This window comes from Calonectris borealis, chromosome W, assembly GCF_964195595.1.
Source record: "Calonectris borealis chromosome W, bCalBor7.hap1.2, whole genome shotgun sequence".
NCBI lineage: Eukaryota > Metazoa > Chordata > Aves > Procellariiformes > Procellariidae > Calonectris > Calonectris borealis.
In genome coordinates this window covers 41,967,140-41,986,134 of record NC_134351.1, presented here as the reverse complement: position 1 = coordinate 41,986,134, position 18,995 = coordinate 41,967,140, and the positions used below count along the sequence as shown (strand labels likewise).

Genomic DNA, 18,995 nt, shown 5'->3' with positions numbered 1-18,995 from the left:
GGGAGTAAGCGAGCGGCTGCGTGGTACTTGGCTGTCTGCTAGGTTAAACCACAACAGGGGGTTGGGATAGCCGCAGTGCCTGTTGTTTTGTTGTCAGATCCAGAAACTTTTCCTTCCCCTTGAGGGTTCTGAGTGGTGTTAAACAGGGCTCGGTAGGCATGGGCCAGACCCTAGCACATTGCAGTGATTTGTGTCTCCCTAGAATTGCCAGGGTGACAGCATACTTTTTCCAAATATTCTACTAGTTTTTCAGGATTCTGCACTTGTTCAGGGGTGAAGTTCCAGAACACTGGGGGTGACCGCTGTCCTAGGCACTTGCCCATGCAATCCCACTCACCCTGGCACTCATAACTCTCCAGCCTTGGGGCAGATCTCTGGGTGGTATTCTTAAATTGCTTATTAACCTTAGACAAAACCGAAACAATATTCCCAAGGAATACCAATAGATGTATCTTAACTGCCCAGGGATGTTCAAGGTACTGACAAGTTATTGTAACGAAGGAGAAAACATCATAGAGGAAGGTAGTGAAGGGGCCATCCTGTATTTCCTCCATAAAAAACCTCTCAGAGGAAGAGGTATAATTGCTAATGGTCTCCATGAGGTGGTACCCAAAGTACAGTAATGGCTTCAGTACAAAACCCAAATACCAGATAACGCCCAAGGCCAGTGTTTTAATAACAATTCTCCCAGGCAAAACATCACTAATCACTGCAGAGCACAGCAGACTGCAAAACCCAACACCGATCTTTTGCATGTACAGCAAAAACAAGAGCATGGTGCAGATCAGATAAACTAATATCGAGACTAGATGAATCAATATTGTGACCGGCAACTGTTAACAGATATAAATTCCTTAATACACTCTGGTTAATCTGTTTTTATTTCAAACCCTTTGTGCCCCACATTGGGCGCCAAAAAGCACTGTTGTGGTTTAACCCTAGCCGGCAACTAAACACTATGCAGCTGCTCACTCACCTCCCCACCTCTGGTGGGATGCGTGAGAGAATTGGGATAATAAAAGTGAGAAAACTCGTGGGTTGAGATAAAGACAGTTTAATAATTGAAATAAAAACCAAAGTAAAACAGTAGTAGTAGTAATAACAGCAACAACAATAATAGAATATACAAAGCAAGTGATGCACGATGCAATTGCTCACCACCTGGCGACCGATGCCCTGCCAGTCCCCGAGCCCCGATCCCCCCTTCCTGGACCACGCCTCCTAGTTTATAGACTGAGCATGACGTCACATGGTATGGAATACCCCATTGGTCAGCTAGGTCAGCTGTCCTGGCTACACTCCCCCCCAGCCCCTTGCGCACCTGACAGAGCATGGGAAGCTGAAAAGTCCTTGACCCATACAAGCACTACTTAGCAACAACTGAAACATCAGTGCGCCATCAACATTCTTCTCAAAACAAATCCAAAACACAGCACTACACCAGCTACCAGAAAGAAAATTAACTCTATCCCAGCTTCTCAGCTGAAACCAGGACACCGGCAACTGCTTAAATTCTCAGGTCTCAGCACTCAACGTTGTTGTGTGAGAAATATTGGTAGCTAGTATTTGGTTGCCTGCATTTCATATTGAAGACAATAAAGCTTTTTTTTTTTTTTTTTTTTTTTTTTTAACCCAAGGATGCTGGATGCTCAAGCAGCCCTACTGGAAGCTAGTTGGGCCACAGAACACTTTGCACTTTTCAAATCATACTATTTTTTTCCAAGTGCTTCATTTAGATCAGGCTTCCACCTTTTAAAATCTTCGCAGAGACATGCACTATTTTATTCCTTAGTAGAACAAAAAGGGTCTCCTGTGTGCAGTAGAAAGATGTTCACAGTAGGGGTTTACATTGATCCCTAATTAATGAAACAGAACGGAGATATTTTTTTTGTATTGTGGTTACAGTAAAAAGTAAGGCGTTGGACATGTACTTCCTGTTTCTTCCCTCAAATTCCTGGTTTTTAATCAGAAAATACTTAAAATATAAACATGACAAATTATGCTGAATGTCAGTTCAAAAACTACTATCGGAAATAATTTTAAACTCATGAAAATACAGAAAAAATATTCTTATAATAATTGCTATCAATGACTCTTCCAAGATCGTTAAAATAGATTTGAACAAGAACAACTATACAGCACTAGTAGTATTAATGATTCTTTGAAGTTACTTTTGTCAACTTCAGAAATACGGATTTTATTCTAAGTGTGGAAACTTGGTCAGAGAGAATTGAGAGTTACATGAGCTATCTCTAATTCATGTAGATATTTCGGAGTTAGTGTAGTCACAGTTCAACTTTTTCTGTAACCATCTCATATGTTATTCTCACCAAATGCAATAGATTCAGTATATTTCCAAATTGCTTCAACTATTTCAACTAGTTTCAACTCATTTTGGTCAGACTTTCTTCTTTTGCCTGAGAAACTGTCTGTTTTGTGTGACATCGCAAATCAATGTGTCTGCTTAAAAATCTAGGAAAAAAACTGGTTCTAAAATAGGAGTACGTGTATTGTCCTGACACTGGAATAACAGTTTTCCATTTTAAGTATAACTTAACCACTTTGGAAAATAGAATGATAGTGTAGTCTGAGTACCAATGATGGCATTGATAGCAAATCTTCTTGTGGTCTTTAAAGTAGTTGGAACTATATTTTTGAAGTCTTTGATTTTGGAAGCTTTGGATGTCTAATGATATATTTAGAATCAACATCAGAGGTTGTTCTTAACGATGTCTTTCTAAATCATTGGCTTGTATTATGGTATCATTTCTGCCTAGCAATAACTTTTCATTGTAGTAATTTGTAAGACTGTAGCAAGAATTAACTTATGTTTGTAACATGCTCTGAACATACAACATGTATGAACACCTAACAGCACTATGCAAGTACTTGCATGTTATGCCTATATTGTGAAAATATTTTTTGAAATGGATGAATAAATGTTGTGGGGAGGATTGTTCTGTTTCTTTCTTACCTATAATTCCTTTTAATTATTTATTTTTCAGATAATGGAGGGCAGACTTTGGCAGGTGGGAATAATTTGCCGCTGAGAGGAAGAAAATGGACCCTCTGGGAAGGAGTGAGAGGAGTAGGCTTTGTTGCAAGTCCTTTACTGAAACAAAAAGGTGTAGAAAGTCGTGAACTTATCCATATTTCTGACTGGCTGCCAACACCGGTGCACCTTGCTGGAGGACATACCAATGGCACTAAGCCTTTGGATGGCTTTGATGTTTGGAAAGCTATCAGGTAACTTGCATGTCAAATCACTGACTCAGAATTCTGGTATGAGATTAATTTAATCAGCCCAGAGAACAGAGCTGGAACTGGGTGGGGGGCGGAATATTACATGTTCCTTTCCCTAAATAAAGGGAAGATATAAGTGCCATTAACTTTGCTATCCATGAGAAAATTATCCAGGTTGCAGATTAATCCTGGTCACACATGCCAAACCTCCATACAGTGTTAGCTTGGTATGTTGAGTTTATCAGTGTGGACACAACAATGCACAAATATGGTATACTTTTTCAAGAACCCTCCGTGATCCAGAAGTATGTTAACTGATTTTGCACAGCATGGAGTACAAGTTAGTAAATTTTATGGACCCAGCCCTGCTCTCTACAGAGCCTAATTGGGTGTCTCTGCAGTATGCTTCTGAAATTGGACATGTGGGAAATCTATGCAGACATTAATCTAGCCGAGCATGGATTCCACTTTGATTCAGCAGGGTTTGTTAGCTCAGTACAGGACCAGTGAGGCTGGCTCAAAGTGTAACCATTTGAATTGTTCCATATCATGCTGTCCAGTGTCTCAGAAAGCCTGTGAGGTTGAGTACAAAAATAGACCTGACTTGGTTCCTGAGAGTTTGTGATGTTGTGCCTGATTTAAGCAAGCTGGAGCACTCAGGAGCACAGTGTAGAAATGCTTAGATGGCTGTAAAGAAGAGGCAGCTTAGCTCCAGTTGGGTTGGCAGTGAAACCAATCTAATGAATTTTACTGGGCTCTATCTGACTCTGTGCACTTCTCATGCTTTCTGGATTAACTGGGTTATCCCAAACCCCATTAGTTCAGATAATGGAGAGTCTTCTGTGCATTAAAAGAAAAATGAGTTAAATCCCATACATTTTTCCTCTGGAGAAGAATAATAAAAATGGTATCACAAATGCTGGATACTGGACTTGGGGCTCTGGGCACATCTGAATATGTGCTTATTACTGGTGTGTAAGTAGAAGAGAATGTAAAAGAATAAATGAAATAGGCATTAACTGGTAAAGGTGATTTTTCACTGGAACAAACTTTCAAAAGAAACTCTGGTGTTGCCCCTTTGTGATATCTTCAATCAAGACACATATTCAAACAGTCCTTCATCTTTCAAAGCTTTTCTTTTATTCTAATGTTCTTTTATTCTACTAAAATGGATTAAAGAGTCTTTAAAACCTGACTTTCTGCAGAATTTTAAACTTCTGTGACCAACCCTTAGTTTTGCAAAAATTGCATGGTGACATTGGTTTAGACTTCTTTGTTTCTTCCTCTTCTGTGCTGCATGTAATATATTAATTGATGGGGCTAAATTCTATTGTCTATGTTCTTAGAAGTTATTTTATTTTAATTGGTCTTTGAATATAGTTTTAAATCATATAAGAATCATTTAGGATGAAAAATTTAATACTGCTAAAGCAGAATAAAAGGACTAGCAATTCTACATGCTGTTCATCTGAGAACTAGTGTTTTGTTTCTTTTGATAGTCTTTGTTCTGTTTTTATAGCAGTCAGTCAATATTATGGATTATTCCGTGTATTTTACTTCTTTGTATATTATGTGTTATAACCTTTTGTCCCCTTCTCAGGGTTCCCACCCCAGCTTGCAGGAGAAATGTAGCTATTTATGTAGCAATTGCTGAATTTTCTGCAATTTTCTACATAGTGCATTACGATAAACACTGATTTCATGCGTCTTAGCATCCTAGACTCGTCAGTTCCTAAACAAGCGTGAGCAGGAACATTTGGGTTAGGATTTGAGATGAGAAACTGAGGGTTAGAGCAGGCAGAATCGAACCCATCTACCGGTCCAAATGTCTTGAGTTCAGAATTGTTTTGTTTGTACCTTTAGTAGAATTGCCTGTTTTGAAACTGCCTAGCTTGATTTCTTACTTAGTGCTGTCTCTGTTTCTGAGGAGCTATGGGGTAGTTTTCTTTTTCTGTACTAGCTGGAGTTTGCAGAGAGCTCATGGCCTTGTGCCCAGGTGTACTGTATGGCTCTGTTCCAAGTGGAAGAAGATAAGGATGTGTATAATTGAGGCCAGGGATCATTAACTGCCAGGAAGGAATGGAGACTCCTGTCTAGCCAGAGACAGTAAAATGTTTTACATGCCGATGTTACTGTGGGAAAACTTAGCATCAGCAAGATCCTGGGGTACTCCTAAACCATAGACTAACTTTTCTTCCAGTTACCAGCAGAATTCCTGTCTACTTCAGGTTCAGTTTCAACCAGGTATTCTTTGTCATGGACTGATCTTCTCAGATCAGGTTACTTTAGTAAGAAAATTATATGTGGGGAAGGATAGGTACAGCTGTGCATCCCCTGCACGCTCCTGGCACTTGAATCTTATCTCTTCATGGAGGGACTGAATGCAATGTTTACTAGCACTGCTAGGGAATAGGTGACCTCCGATATTTTTAGTTGTGCCAACTGGAGTGCCTCTGTCCACAGGGGAAAAAGTCAGTTTTTGTGAATTGTTAGGCTGCTGTTTGGCTGACCTTGCAGTCGAAATGTCAATTTTCACATGATTTTCCCATGTAATCAGGAGAAATGAGCGTACTAAACTTCATGATCATAACTCAAAAGGTCACTTGAATATTGGATAGCAAACAACAAAGGCACAGTGCCCTTTTAGTGACATCTGATGTAAAGTTCAAATATGTTGCTTTTCTAGGACCAGGTGGCTCATAATGAGTGAAATGATAATTTGCTAAGACTCTACCTCATTTGAAAAAAGGAAATGAATAGCCAATCACCATGTTACATCTGTATTTTTTTCAGCCAAGTCTAATACAAATAGCTGCATATGCTTCTTGTGATTTTTTTTTTTTTGGTGGACTTCAATCTTAAGCCTACTGTTTCACTATTTGTGTAACTGAAGGGAAAAAGGTTGTTATAAATTTGGAACTTTGATTTAGATATTCAAAAGGATATATGGGACAATGCAGATATTCTCAGAAGTCACAAAAGTATTGGATCCATTCCCAGTATCTGTCTGATCTCTGTCTATAAATGATCACTTTTCAAAGGACATGTTCTTAATATGATATCTATATAATCATAGAATCATAGAATGGTTTGGGTTGGAAGGGACCTTAAAGATCACCTAGTTCCAACCCCCCTTCCATGGGCAGGGACACCTTCCACTAGATCAGGTTGCTCAAAGCCCCATCCAACCTGGCCTTGAACACTTCCAGGGATGGGGCATCCACAACCTCTCTGGGCAACCTGTTCCAGTGTTTCACCACCCTCACAGTAAAGAATTTCTTCCTTATATCTAGTCTGAATCTACCATCTTTTAGTTTAAAACCGTTACCCCTCATCCTATCACTACACTCTCTGATAAAGAGTCCCTCCCCATCTTTCTTATAAGCCCCCTTTAAGTATTGAAAGGCCGCAATAAAGTCTCCCCAGAGCCTTCTCTTCTCCAGGCTAAACAACCCCAACTCACTTGGCCTGTCCTCATAGGGGAGGTACTCCAGCCCCCTGATCATCTTCGTGGCCCTCCTCTGGACCCGCTTGAGCAGGTCCATGTCTGTCTTATGCCGGGGGCCCCAGAGCTGAACAGAGTACTTGTAGGATCTCACAAGAGCAGAGTGGAGGGGCAGAATCACCTCCCTCGACCTACTGGCCACGCTTTTTTTTATGCAGCCCAGGATGCAATTGACTTTCTAGGCTGCAAGCGCACATTGCTGGCTCATGACCAGCTTTTCGTCCACCAGTATCCCCAAGTCCTTCTCGGCAGGGCTGCTCTCAATCCCTTCATCCCCCAGCCTGTATTGATACCAGGGGTTGCCCCGACCCAGGTCCAGGACTTTGCACTTGGCCTTGTTGAACCTCATGAGGTTCACATGGGCCCACTTCTCAAGCTTGTCCAGGTCCCTCTGGATGGCATCCCTTCCCTCAGGCATGTCAACCACACCACTCAGCTTGGTGTCATCTGCAAACTTGCTGAGGGTGCACTCAATCCCACTGTCTATGTCACTGATGAAGGTGTTAAATAATACTGGTCCCAATATGGACCCCTGAGGGACACCACTCGTCACTGGTCTCCACCCGGACATCGAGCCATTGACCGCAACTCTTTGAGTGCAAACATCCAGCCACTTCCTTATCCACTGAGTGGTCCACCCATCAAATCCATGTCTCTCCATTTTAGAAACAAGGATGTTGTGTCAAATGCTTTGTACAAGTCCAGGTAGATGATGTCAGTTGCTCTTCCCTTATCCACCAATGCTGTAACGCCATCGTAGAAGGCCACCAAATTTGTCAGGCACGATTTGCCCTTAGTGAAGCCACGTTGGCTGTCACCAATCACCTCTCTGTTTTCCATGTGCCTTAGCATAGTTTAGAGGAGGATCTGCTCCATGATCTTGCTGGGCACAGAGGTGAGACTGACTGGCCTGTAGCTCCTCGGGTCTTCCTTGTTTCCATTTTTAAAAATGGGGGTTATGTTTCCCCTTCTCCAGTCACTGGGAATTTCACCAGTCTGCCACGACTTTTCAAATATAATGGAGAGTGGCTTAGCAACTTCATCTGCCAGTTCCCTCAGGACCCTTGGATGCATCTCATCAGGTCCCATGGACTTGTGCACATTCAGGTTCCTTAGATGGTCTTGAAACTGATCTTCCCCTACGGTGGGCGGCTCTTCATTCTCCCAGTCCCTGCCTTTGGATTCTGTGAATTGGGCAGCGTGGCTAGAGCACTTGCCAGTGAAGACCAAGGCAAAAAAGTTGTTGAGTACCTCAGCCTTCTCCATGTCAGTTGTAGCCAGGTCTCCCGTTTTGCTCATTGCGGGGTGTCGTGGTTTAATCTGGCAGACAGCCAAATACCACACAGCCGCTCACTCACTCCCCCCACACCCCCAGTGGGACGGGGAGAGAATCGGAAGGGTAAGAGTGAGAAAAACTCGTGGGTTGAGATAAAGACAGTTTAATAGAACAGAGAAGGGAAAATAATAATAATAATAATGATAGAATATACAAAATGAGTGATGCACAATGCAATTGCTCACCACCCGCGCTGACCGATAACCAAGTAGCAATCAGTACTTCCTGGATCACGCCTACCGTTCATATACTGAGCATGACGTCACATGGTATGGAATACCCCATTGGCCATCTGGGCTGGCTGTCCTGATTATGTTCCCTCCCATCTTGTGTACCTAGCTCAGTCAGTAGGCATGGGAGCTGTCCTTGGACTAGGAGGGCACTTAGCAACAACTGAAAACATCAGTGTGTTATCAACCTTCTCCTCATACTAAATCCAAAACACAGCACTAGGAAGAAATTTAACCCTATCCCAGCCGAAACCAGGACAGTATCCACCCCTTATTCCATACCATTTACATTATGCTTAGGTCTCACATTTTTCGATACATTTCAATTAATCACCACTATGCTTCTTTATATATATACATATATATATATGCACACACAGATATCATTCCCTTAGTCTATCCCTTTAAAATGTCCACTGAGTTCATTTAGTCCACAACTTTGGGCTCCATCTGTCATAACAGTCTTTCAGAGCCGGAGAGATGGTGTGCGGTGTTGGGCCGTTGCATCCTGAAGCCAGTTCTCATTTCGGTACTGCTGCACTCGTTCAGTTCTATCATTGTTGCACTTTGCTCGGTTTCATCGGAGTTAGTTCATTCTTCATTAATCTGGGTGATTTTCACTGCTATACCATTGATAGCAACCATAGAAATAATGATATACAATATCATATAACAACTGACATCATACAATTCAGTTCATTGGCTATTTTCACCCAAAATCAAATCCCCTTGAGGTACACAACGGACCTGCCCATCCTTTCGCATCACCCACCAAGTGCACCCAGGTCCTTGAGCAAAAGCAATCCCACGGATGGGTTTTCCCTTGCCAGAGGCAGGAGTAATCCAGACTGTCTTCCCCAGCATATTTCTTATGTGCACGACAGGGACTTTATCTCCATCTACAGTACGTAAAAGTCTTGATTGGGCAGGGCCAGCTCGATTAACAGACCCCCTAGTGTTGACTAACCAGGTGGCTTTTGCTAAATGTGTGTCCCAATGCTTGAATGTCCCACCACCCATTGCTTTCAGCGTAGTCTTTAGCAGTCCATTGTATCGTTCGATATTCCCAGAGGCTGGTGCATGGTAGGGGATGTGATAGACCCACTCAATGCCATGCTCTTTGGCCCAGGTGTCTATGAGGGTGTTTCGGAAGTGAGTCCCGTTGTCTGACTCAATTCTTTCTGGGGTGCCATGTCGCCATAGGACTTGCTTTTCAAGGCCCAGGATGGTGTTCTGGGCAGTGGCATGGGGCACAGGGTATGTTTCTAGCCATCCGGTGGTTGCTTCCACCATGGTAAGCACGTAGCGCTTGCCGTGTCGGGTTTGTGGGAGTGTGATATAATCAATCTGCCAGGAATCCCCATATTTATATTTCAACCATCGTCCTCCATACCAAAGAGACTTTACTTGCTTGGCTTGCTTGATGGCAGCGCATGTTTCACATTCATGGATAACCTGTGCAATAGCATCCATGGTCAAGTCCACACCTCGATCACGAGCCCATCTGTATGTTGCATCTCTTCCTTGATGGCCTGAGGTGTCATGGGCCCACAGAGCTATAAATAATTCACCCTTATGTTGCCAGTCCAGATCCACCTGAGCCACTTCAATCTTAGCAGCCTGGTCCACCTGCTGGTTGTTTTGGTGTTCTTCAGCGGCCCGACTCTTGGGTACGTGAGCATCTACGTGACGTACTTTTACAACCAGGTTCTCTACTCGGGCAGCAATATCTTGCCACAATGCGGCAGCCCAGATGGGTTTACCTCTGTGCTGCCAGTTGTTCTGCTTCCACTGCTGCAACCACCCCCACAGGGCATTTGCCACCATCCATGAGTCAGTATAGAGATAAAGTACTGGCCATTTTTCTCGTTCGGCAATGTCCAAGGCCAGCTGGATGGCTTTCACGTCTGCAAACTGACTCGACTCACCTTCTCCTTCAGCAGTTTCTGCAACTTGTCGTATAGGACTCCATACAGCAGCTTTCCACCTCCGATGCTTTCCCACAAGGCGACAGGACCCATCAGTGAACAGGGCATATTGCTTCTCATTTTCTGGTAGTTTGTTATACAGTGGGGCCTCTTCAGCAAGCGTCACCTCCTCCTCTGGGTATATGCCAAAATCTTTGCCTGCTGGCCAGTTCGTGACCACTTCCAAGATTCCTGGGCGACTGGGGTTTCCTATTCGGGCCCGTTGTGTGATCAGCACGACCCACTTACTCCACGTAGCATCGGTTGCATGATGTGTAGAGGGAACCCTCCCTTTGAACATCCAGCCCAGCACCGGCAGTCGGGGTGCCAGGAGGAGCTGTGCTTCAGTACCAACCACTTCCGAAGCAGCTCGAATCCCTTCATATGCTGCCAATATCTCCTTCTCAGTTGGAGTGTAGTGGGCCTTGGATCCTCTGTATCCCCGACTCCAGAACCCTAAGGGTCGACCTCGAGTCTCCCCTGGTGCTTTCTGCCAGAGGCTCCAGGCAGGGCCATTCTCCCCGGCTGCGGTGTAGAGCACATTCTTTACATCTTGTCCTGCCCGGACTGGCCCAAGGGCTACTGCCTGAACTATCTCCTGTTTAATTTGTTCAAAGGCTTGTTGTTGCTCTGGGCCCCATTTGAAGTCATTCTTCTTCTGGGACACTTGATGGAGAGGGCTTACAATCAGGCTGTAATCTGGAATATGCATTCTCAAAAAACCCACCACGCCTAAGAAAGCTTTTGTTTCCTTTTTGCTAGTTGGTGGGGACATGGCTGTTATTTTATTGATCACATCCATTGGGATCTGACGACGTCCATCTTGCCATTTTATGCCTAAAAACTGGATCTCCTGTGCAGGTCCCTTGACCTTACTTTGTTTTATGGCAAAACCGTCCATCAGAAGGATTTGGACTATTCTCTCCCCTTTCTCAAAAACTTCTTCTGCTGTGTTGCCCCACACAATGATGTCATCAATGTATTGCAGGTGTTCTGGAGCCTCACCCTGTTCCAGTGCGGTGTGGATCAGTCCATGGCAAATGGTAGGGCTGTGTTTCCACCCCTGGGGCAGTCGGTTCCAGGTGTACTGGACGCCTCTCCAAGTGAAAGCAAACTGTGGCCTGCAGTCTGCCGCCAAAGGGATTGAGAAGAAGGCATTAGCAATGTCAGTTGTGGCGTACCACTTGGCTGCCTTTGATTCCAGTTCGTATTGGACTTCTAGCATGTCCAGCACGGCAGCGCTCAGTGGTGGCGTGACTTCGTTCAGGCCATGTTAGTCTACTGTTAGTCTCCACTCTCCATTGGACTTTCGCACTGGCCATATGGGACTGTTAAAGGGTGAGCGAGTCTTGCTGATCACTCCTTGGCTCTCCAGTCGACGAATCAGCTTATGGATGGGAATCAGGGAGTCTCGGTTGGTGCAGTATTGTCGCCGGTGCACTGTTGTGGTAGCGATTGGTACCTGCTCTTCTTCAACCTTCAACAACCCCACAACAGAAGGGTCCTCCGAGAGACCGGGCAAGGTGGACAGCTGTTTAGTTTCCTCCGTCTCCAGGGCAGCTATACCAAAAGCCCACCGGTACCCTTTTGGGTCCTTAAAATACCCTCTCCTGAGGTAGTCTATGCCAAGGATGCACGGAACCTCTGGGCCAGTCACAAGGGGGTGCTTCTGCCACTCATTCCCGGTTAGGCTCACTTCGGCCTCCAATACAGTTAACTCTTGGGATCCCCCTGTCACTCCAGAAATACAGATGGGTTCTGCCCCTTTATAGCTTGATGGCATCAGGGTACGCTGTGCACCAGTGTCTACGAGAGCCTTATACTCCTGTGGCTCTGATGTGCCAGGCCATCGAATCCACACAGTCCAGTAAACCTGGTTGTCCCTTTCCTCCACCTGGCCGGAGGCAGGGCCCCTCTAGTTCTGGTCATAGTATCCGCTTCTCACTTCTTGCAAACGCGAATTAAGAATTTCTTCATTACAATCCAAAGTAAGATCAGCCCTTCTACTCTGTCTGGGGAACTGTTCACTGGAAACTGGACCGTCGTGAGACAGGTTTTTCCTGAAAACTGGAGCAGCATTTTTCCTGGCAGAACCCCCTTGTGTGATTGTTTTTCCTTGCAACTCACGTACCCGTGCCTCTAGGGTCAAGGTAGGTTTTCCATCCCACTGCCTCATGTCCTCTCCGTGGTCACGCAGTAAAACCACAGGGTGCCCCGTGGTGTGTACCTTCTATATCCTCTCTCTTGAGCAGAAGAACACTGACTCTTAATGGCTGAGATACTGGTCCATACAGGTGGAGAATAGGACCTATCGTCTTTGAGTTGCTGGACCTCCCGGGACAGTTTCTCCATAGCTGAGACAAGGGAGGAGGAGACAGTTTCTTCGTATTCCTGGAGATTGCTAACCATGTCATCTACCTTTGGTGCTTCTTCTTCTTTACAGCCCAGTACTGCCAACGAACCGGCATACAATGCTGGTGCGCTCTGTACTAATTTCCACCACATGGGTCGCGTGCACTGGACTTCATCTGGATCTTTGGGTGTTTGGTCATCATCCAGGTCACTATAAACCACCTCCAACACGCCTAGTTCACTCAGGTCCTGGATATCTCTCTCCATAGTGGTCCATTTGCTTGGGCGATATATAACATCTTCCTTGAAGGGATACCTTTCCTTCATGCCTGACAGCAGTCACCTCCAGGGGCTTAGGACCTGTGTCCCTCTTCCAATTGCTTTGTCAATGCCTCCTTCCCTAGCAAGGGATCCCAGCTGTTGCTTCTTTCCCCTCTAATTCCAGGCTCCTGGCCCCATTATCCCAGCATCGGAGCAGCCAGGTAACAATATGCTCGCCTGGACGACGGCTGAAATCTCTCCGCATATCTCGCAGCTCACTCAGGGATAGGGATCGGGTGGTTTCCGTCTCGTTTATGAGTTCTTCCTCTTCCTCCTCCTCTCCTTGTGATGTCCCTGCTCTTCCATCATCCCTTTCTAAACGACCTGATCTCCACTTCCAAGATTTCTTCTTCTGTACAGGGGCAACGGATACCAGCAAGGGTTGGTCCTCTGGTTCAGCTGTAGTGCCTGTTGCTGGGGTTTGGGTAGCTGCAGTGCTTGTCATGGGGGTTGGAGTAATTGTAGTGCCTGCTGCTGGAGTTTGAGTGGCTGCAGTGCCTGTCGCAGGGGTTGGAGAAGCTACGGTGACTGTTGCCGGGGTTTGAGTAGCCACAGGGGTTGTCGTGGGGGTTGAAGTAGCTGCAGTGCCTTTCATGGGGTTTTGGGTAGCCACCGTGTCTGTAGCCGCCCCCGGACCCGCCACTCCGCCCGCCCCGATGAGGCACCGCCACTTGCCCTCCCTCTTTTCTTGTTCCTGAGGGTTGATCTCTGGACAGTATTCCTGAATAGTTGTTTAACCCTAAACAAGGCCTGAACCACATTCAGGAGACATAGTAGCAATATGAACATGCTTGTTTGAACATCCCAAGGATATTCAAAATTCTCAGGGAATATTGTGGACGTCTTCATGAAGAGAATAGAAGAAAAAGGAGTTTCTGACGATATGGAAGGGAAGATGAACAAGTGGGAGAAAGTGTCCCATCCCGTCTCCCCCTTAAATTCATTCTCCGAAGAGAAAAAAGTGCAATTACTAATAATTTCTAAGAGGTGGTTCCCGAGGTACAGAAATGACGGCAGTGGTGAATACAGATATGAGATTAGACTTATGACCAATGATTTTATCACCTCATAAAACAGCAGCAAAATCATAATCTTGGCCCAGTTCCGAATAATGATAAACAGCACAAAAGGGAACATATACTGCAAGCAAGGTATTACATGACCCAACATTGAGAGCCAGCTCCACAACTTTGACAGCCAATACATCAACATTGTGATCAATCAATATAATGGATGCTTATAACAATTTTGCCTTAACACACTTTGGTCAGATCTATCGTTATCTCAACCCTTCAAGCCCCACGTTGGGCGCCAAAAAGGACTGTCGTGGTTTAACCTGGCAGGCAGCCAAATACCACGCAGCTGCTCACTCACTCCCCCCACACCCCCAGTGGGACGGGGAGAGAATCGGAAGGGTAGGAGTGAGAACAACTCGTGGGTTGAGATAAAGACAGTTTAATAGAACAGAAAAGGGAAAATAATAATAATGATAATGATAGAATATACAAAATGAGTGATGCACAATGCAATTGCTCACCACCCGCGCTGACCGATAACCAAGTAGCGATCGGTACTTCCTGGATCACGCCTACCATTCATATACTGAGCATGACGTCACATGGTATGGAATACCCCATTGGCCAGCTGGGCTGGCTGTCCTGATTATGTTCCCTCCCATCTTGTGTACCTAGCTCAGTCAGTAGGCATGGGAGCTGTCCTTGGACTAGGAGGGCACTTAGCAACAACTGAAAACATCATTGTGTTATCAACATTCTCCTCATACTAAATCCAAAACACAGCACTAGGAAGAAATTTAACCCTATCCCAGCCGAAACCAAGACACGGGCGTACATTTTCTTTCGTCTTCCTTTGTTGTCCTATGTACCTGAAGAAACCCTTCTTGTTATTTTTCACATCCCTAGCCAAGTTCAGCTCCAGCTGTGCCTTGGCTTTCCTGATCCCCTCCCTGCACTCTCGGGCCATATCCCTATAATCTCCCCAGGATGTATATCCCTGCCTCCACTGCCTATGCATTTTGGTTCTGTGTTTTAGTTTGGCTAAGAGGTCTTGACTTAGCCAAGCTGGCCTCCTGCCTCCCCTGCCCAACTTCTTGCACATCGGGATTGAGAGCTCTTGCGCCCTAAGAAAAATGTCTTTAAATATCTCCCAGCTCTCATTCGCTCCTTTGCCTCTGAGGGCAGTTTCCCAAGGGATCCCATGCACTAGCGCCCTAAACAGCCAAAAGTTTGCCTTTCTGAGGTTTAGGGTCCTGACCCTACTTTTTACCTGTCCTGTACCCCTCAAGATTGAGAATTCTACCAGGGCATGATTGCTGCAGCCCAGGCTACCTCCAGTCTTGACCTCTCCGATAAGTTCTTCTGCATTAGTGAGCAACAGGTCCAGCAGTGCCTCTCCTCTGGTTGGGCTCTCCATCACCTGTACTAGGAAGTTGTCCTCAATGCACTCCAGTAGTTTCCTGGACTGCTTGCAGTTCGCTGTGCCGCTTTTCCAGCAGATGTCTGGGTGGTTGAAGTCCCCTATCAGGATCAGGGCCTGCAAGCGTGATGATTCCTGCAGTTGAAGAAAGAACTCTTCATCAACCTCCTCTCCTTGATCGGGTGGCCTGTAGTAGACACCAACCACAAAGTTTCCTTTGTTGGCTTGGTCTCTAATTTTCACCCGTAAGCTCTTGACCTGCACATTGCTGTTCTTCAAAGATAGCTCTGTGCAATTAATCCTACTTTTGGCATAGAGGGCAACTCCCCCACCTCTCCTTCCTTGCCTGTCCCTTCTGAATGGTTTATAGCTGTCAATCACAGCACTCCGATTGTGCGATTCATCCCACCAAGTTTCTGTGATAGCAATCAGGTCGTAGTTTTCCATCTGGGCAGCAGCTACCAGCTCCTCCTGTTTGTTTCCCATGCTGTGTGCATTGGTATAGAGGCACTTCAGCTGGGCTATTGGCCACATCCCCTTTTTAGAGGGGCTTGCCCTAATTCCCTTGAGGCAATTCACAGGTGTATTATAAGTAAATATAATTAATATAATTCTGAAAATAACTATAAATATATACATTTTTATATAAATCATGTTATAAATAATATAGAAATTAGATATAAATTTTGAAACTAAATATAAATTCCCAAATCCTAAACCAAAATGAACTTTCTGTAATGATTTTAAGATGATTGGTAGTCCAAATTAGGAATTGTATTAACACGACATAGATTAATATTAAGTTCTTGTGGTAAACAGAAGTGCTGAAAACCACACTTGTCTACAACTGTTCATTTCATGCTTCCTCTACTTAATTTTGACTTGAAGAACCAGAAGAAAGTTAATGGTTAGGAGCAAATGGCATGAAAAGATTAAGTTCAGAATCACATGTTTCTTGTGGACCAAAAATATCCTCTTTTGCATTCTTTTTACCTAGCTATATTTTAAGTTTCTTTCATACAATGCATGAAACTGAGGAAGTACAATATTCTTGTTCTCATTGTTTGAACTTTTCTTAGGTAAAAATTTGCATGCTACTTAGAAGCTCTTTGACAGGCACTTTGAATTCAAAAGCTTGTCTGCTCTTTCCAAATTGATCTGCTGACCTAGTAATTTAGGAATTACTGTTGCAACACTGTATCAATGAGAGACCTAATAGAAGAGGAGTGTGATTTTATTTAAAATAGAAGCTGAAACAAAATGGGTTTTACTCGCACTCTCACAGTCTGACTGTGTCTTAAGAAGTCTGCCCAGCAGCCAGGCACCAGGGCACGAGTTTTCAAGCCATCCATCTGGCAGCCAGGCACCATGATGCTTGTGACCAGATGTTAGGTCCAGGATCTGTTGCGATGGTGCAGAGGTCAAGGGACACCAGCTATGAAGTCCTTGTCACATCTTCTGTGTTCTTCTTAGGTTGGTGACCATGCACAGGTTTTGGTTATGCCTTTTTGTACCCTTTTGGTGCTGCTTCTTTATCCTGTCTCACCTCTGTGAGCCACCAGGTGCCATCACTGTTCTTTGTCTCCAGATGTCCATGTCCTGTGAAACAGGCGTAGATGTGTTGGGATCTTGCTGACCTGATAATCTGGGTGTTGTTAACACAGGCCATTATGAGAGCCCTTTCCCTGCTGTGCATTCATGCTGTTGTCTCCACACGCAGATATTCCCAGTCTTTCTCTATTCACACCAATCTTGGCCTTTCTGTTACAGTTCTCTACAGTAAAAGATAGTAGGCCACCAAAAAAGCTTTTCCATCCAAAATTTTGTTGCAGCATATCTTTAGACCAGTAGTTCTTAAACTTTATATTCCTCCAAGTACCTTTGGAATTAGATTTAAATCTCCCTTTAATGTCCCCAACTTCTTTTTGAAAATGACTTAGGATAGTATCACTGTACCAACATGGTTTTGGATATCAATCAGACCATTCCATAATTCCCAGGGGGCACCTACCTGGGGTTCCTCATGCCACTTCAGCTTGCCACCACTGGTCTCAGCTTTTCTCCCACTCAGCCCTTGATACCCTCCTGTTCCCACCAGCGATAGAGTAGGGTGCTACAGTATGGGCAATGTCCTTTCATTGTAACTCTCCACTCTAAAACTTGACATTTCAATCTCAGGTATTGTATTGGGTACGGCTGGGATGGAGTTAACTTTCCCCATAGCAGCCCTCTGACCCAAGCTGACCAAAGAGATATTCCATACCATATGACATCATGCTCAGCAATAAAAGCTAAGAGGAAGGGGGGGGGGCATTCATTATTAAGGCGTTTGTCTTCCAAAGCAACTGCTACACGTACTGAGGTCCTACTTCCCAGGAAGTGGCTGGACATCGCCTGCTGATGGGAAGTAGAGAATAAATTTTTTTTGTTTGTTTCCTTTGCTTCCATGTGCGGCCTTTGCTTTTCTTTATTAAATTGCTTTTATCTTGACCCACGAGTTTTTCATTTTATTTTCTCCCCCCTGTCCTGCTGAGGAGGGGGAGTGATAGAGCAGCTTGGTGGGCACCTGACCCACCACATAAATCATAGTAGGTTGCACTTTTCTAATACCTTAGATTATCATGAGTAACACTACTATATAGTGGAACCTCTAAAACCATGTACATATTAGAAATTATATCTAAAAATTCAGTAATAATATCACTAATATATTTTACAAAAATAGGAATTTAGAATACCAAGAACAATTAATGGAAAACAATACTAAAATGCAACTAGTCAAGGAATCTAAACCGTACTGCATGTTTCCAAGCAAGTATCTCAAAAAGCACTTGCATTTCCAAGAAACATCTGTTCTCCAGATGCTTGCTACTCTATTGAAATAGAGACGAGGCAAAATAATTTTCCTTACATAGAAATTTGCCCTGGTTGATACATTGTTTTTATATATTTTGGTTTTCAGTACTGAATATCTATTATGCCTGTGCTCAGAAAAAGTATTTTGTTTTGCATTAACAGGAAAATGAAAAACCAAATGATAAAGCACATGAAGCAGTATTATAGGCACTGAGAGATTCAGGATAAAATGCAGTCAAAATAGCTAATATTTCTTCAAAGCTTGTTAGCAAGTGTAGGCTTTCAAGTTTTATTCATACATTTTGCAGGGCAAGTTACAGTTTTATTTTTTTGTAACATTGGAAATATCACAATTGAATGGATGAAGTAAATGAAGCAAGATCAACTTGAATTCTCATGTACCAAATGGTTACATTAATTTGAGGAACTAAATACCTGTTTGGAAAAATTCTCATTGTTGTCGTATAAATTAATGCTGAAGAAAGAGCAATCTAAAGCTGAGAGTGATGTTTATTTCCAGCATATCTGAAATATAATTATTTTAGGAAAGCGTGTACAGATATGACCCAGAGAAATACAGTATATGGCAAGGTTTTGCAAATGCTTTTGCTGAGTGACACTGATGATGTTTTTGTTCAAGATAAACATATTTACCCTGAAAAACCTTGGATTCCTTTCCAAGGACACCTTCTGCCTGTTTAACACCACCACCACCAACAACAACAAAAGTGAAAGATTGCATGTAGATG

At 44.0% G+C, this 18,995-nt stretch overlaps 1 pseudogene; it reads left to right on the top strand.

The window, feature by feature from the left end:
• LOC142074676 (arylsulfatase B-like) overlaps positions 1-18,995 on the top strand; it is a 103,716-nt pseudogene that overhangs the window by 27,767 nt on the left and 56,954 nt on the right.